Below are 3803 nucleotides of genomic sequence, written 5' to 3'. Positions count from 1 at the left end.
GTCTGTTGTTTTTAGTAACTGTGGGACGACCCCCGTGTCCATGCTCCCTCTCCATAGGATGGTAAAGGCTCGTGATAGGGGCTTCTTGCAGTTCTTGATGAACACGGAGTTCCATGAGTCTGGCCCTGGGGCAGAGTGCATGGGCATGTCATTTATCGCCTGTTCGAAGTCATTTGGCATCAGGATAACATCGGATAGGCTTGTGTTAACCAAGTTCTGTGGCTCTCTCATAAAAAATTCATTTTGATCTTCGACTCTCAGTCTGGTTAGTGGCTTGCTAAAAACTGAGTCATATTGGGACTTGAGTAGCTCACTCATTTCCTTGCTGTCATCTGTGTAGGACCCATCTTGTTTAAGTAGGGGCCCAATACTGGACGTTGTTCTCGACTTTGATTTGGCATAGGAGAAGAAATACTTTGGGTTTCTTTCGATTTCATTTATGGCTTTTAGTTCTTCCTGCGATTCCTGACTCCTATAAGATTCCTTTATCTTAAGTTCGATGCTTGCTATTTCTCTGACCAGTGTCTCCCTACGCATTTCAGATATATTGACCTCTTTTAGCCGCTCTGTTATTCTTTTCCGTCGCCTGTAAAGGGAGCACCTGTCTCTTTCTATTTTACATCTACTCCTCCTTTTTCTTAGAGGAATAAGCCTTGTGCAAACATCGAGTGCCACCAAGTTAATCTGTTCTAGGCATAAGTTGGGGTCTGTGTTGCTTAGTATATCTTCCCAGCTTATATCGGTTAGGAATTGGTTTACTTGGTCCCACTTTATGTTTTTGTTATTGAAGTTGAATTTGGTGAATGCTCCCTCGTGACTAATCTCATTATGTCGGTCTGGGGCTCCGCGCATACATGTCTGAACCTCAATTATGTTTTGATCTGAGTATATTGTTTTTGATATGGTGACATTTCTTATCAGATCATCATTGTTAGTGAAGATGAGGTCTAGTGTATTCTCCAGTCTAGTAGGCTCTATTATTTGCTGGTTTAAATTTAATTTTATGCAGAAATTTAAAAGCTCGTGTGAGTGTGAGTTTTCATCAGAGCTGCCTCCTGGTGTTATTATTGCAACAATATTATTTGCTATATTCCTCCATTTTAGGTGCCTTAAGTTGAAATCCCCCAGGAGCAAGATGTTGGGTGCAGGAGCTGGAAGATTTTCCAGACAGTGCTCAATTTTTAACAGCTGTTCCTGGAATTGCTGGGATGTTGCATCCGGAGGCTTGTAGACTACCACAATGACTAGGTTTTGGCTCTCGATCTTTACTGCTAAAACTTCCACTACATCATTTGAGGCATTAAGCAGTTCTGTGCAAACAAGTGACTCTGCAATGTACAGGCCAACCCCCCCCCCCCTTTTACCTGTTCACTCTGTCACATCTGTATAGGTTGTAACCTGGGATCCAGTGAAAGCCGCGAACATTGCCTTTGCCTCTGCAAGCAGTCCACGGATGAAAGGTATTTTGTTGTTTGTTGCTGGCTTTAGACCCTGTATATTTGCAAAGAAGAATGTCATCGGACTGGTGGTATTGTTGGTACCGGGGGGAGGGATTTTTTTTCCGGCATTAGTATCTGTATCTGTTGGTTTGGAGTGGAGGCCATCGACTGTGGCTCCACTCCAGGAATGACTGGATTTGGTGTACGATTTCTGCCATTTCCTGCCAGTTTTTTCCCTTCCTGGCACTAAAAAACCTCTCCCTCTTGAGTGGCTGTGGCTACCCAGGTTTTCCCATGGCCTGGATGTTTTGTATCTTTTTGTCCCCTTTAGATAGTGGAGGCAGGATCCATACATAGCTTGAAGAAGAGATACGATAACGCTCATGAAGCAAGGAGAGAGTGGACCTAGTAGCGTACAGCGAAGAGGAGGGGCCAGGAGCTATGACTCGATCCCTGCAACCATAAATAGGTGAGTACACCTCACACTCCCACGAAACAAAAAGACTAGGCAGACGGTGCAACATACCCCCAGTGAAAAGCAGTGGTGCTATGAGCACACTAAGACAAAACACAGTAAGTGTCAGGGGCCCAAGACTGTTCAGCAGCCTCCCAGCATACATAAGGGAAATTATCAATACACCCCTAGCTACCTTCAAGAGGGAACTGCACGGATACTTAAAGACAATGCCCAGTCAGCCGGGCGGTGATTCATACGTTAGATTGTGTACGAACAGCAGTTGACAGCCTGGTTGATCAGTCCCTGATCCACCAGGAGACCTGGTCAAGGACTGGGCCGCGGGGTAGATCAGGTAGTTCTTTTCATTTCCATATGGGTTTTTTCAGGTTCTCACAGATCGGGCCGCGGGGGCGTTGATCCCCGAAACTCTCTCCAGGTAAACTCCAGGTAAACAACAGTCGGCAAACTCCTATGCATCTATTCATTTTTACATAACAGGAGCTGCAGGTGTTAGGGGATTTATCCATACGTCCTGCTTTACACTGGTTTCAACTTCTGGTCCTCTTGCTTGTGAGTGGAGTGTGCCAGCCACAGCTACGAGGGACACTGGAGGTGGGTAGGTGGCTGCCTTCCTGCAACACACGTTTGGTATTTCTGCTTTCAAATTTACAACTTTTACTCCCTGTCCTAACATTCTACACGCTATGCCTACATTTTTTCCCTATTCTAGCTACCAAACTTTTAAAATCATTGACCTCATCTTCCATGTTCGCATGTCGTAGAGATTCCTTATTATTATTTAACATACTGGCCGTCCCCCACTGAGGTAGGGTGACTCCACAAAAGAGGAAACACATTCATCATCCTTCACTTAACCGCTGCCTGGTCATAAATGTGCGGATATCACAGCTCAGATGATCGTCCGAACTGTGACATCCTCACTTCCCCTCTCTTCTACAAAGCGCAAGCACTGTACATGTCACCTCCAGGACTCAACTCCGGCTAACCGGTTTCCCCGAATCCCTTCATAAACGTTACTTTGCTCACACTCCAACAGCACGTTAAGTCATAAAGACATTTGTCTCGTCTTCGGTCTAAAGCGCTAACACAAGCCCGTTAGATGTTCAAGTTGACTCACGAAATCCTAACGACACTATTGAAAACAAATCATACCACTGGCGGAGTTAGAACCCGCGATCAGAGAGTCTCAACACTCCAGACCGTTGCGTTAGCCACTGGGCCAGCTAGCCACAGTTGAACGAATTTTATTGTGGCTAGCTGGCCAAGTGGCTAACGCGATGGTCTGGAGTTTTGAGAGACTAATCATGGGTTCTAACCCCATCCGTGGTATGGTTTGTTTAGATGTTCAAGTCCTCAACCTTCAAAGTTCAAATCCTCCGTTACCACCTCCTCATATCCTCTCTGGAAACTCAACCTGGTCAGCCGGACAGTAGAAACTGCAAAAGCACCCGTATAATTAACCCGAAGAAACCTTAGGTAATTTGTAGGTCAGTGGCAGAGCATTCGGCTCACAACCAAAAGTACCCGATTCAAACCCTGGGAGAAGACTCCACTGGAAATAAATCTTATGGAACTGGAACTGGAGTCCTGTAGCAAATGGTTAGTAGACAACACACACTTCGGGAAAACTGAAGCCATTCTCTTTGGCACGAAACATAAACTGAGAAGGGTGAATAATTTTAATGTCCAGTGTAATGGGGAACCCATCACTTTGGTTTCATCAGTAAAATATCTGGGAATCCCCTTTGACCCATGCATGTCTGGAGAATTAATAGGGAACAGTGTAGTAAAGAAAGCGAATGCCAGACTGAAGTTCCTGTATAGACAAGCACAGTGTCTACCTACTGAGGCTCGCAGGACCCTATGTCTAGCCCTTATACAATGCC

This window comes from Cherax quadricarinatus, chromosome 65 (genome assembly GCF_038502225.1).
Source record: "Cherax quadricarinatus isolate ZL_2023a chromosome 65, ASM3850222v1, whole genome shotgun sequence".
In the NCBI taxonomy this organism is placed as follows: Eukaryota; Metazoa; Arthropoda; class Malacostraca; order Decapoda; family Parastacidae; genus Cherax; species Cherax quadricarinatus.
The sequence above is the reverse complement of the archived record's forward strand: the minus strand, read 5'-3'. Positions refer to the sequence as shown.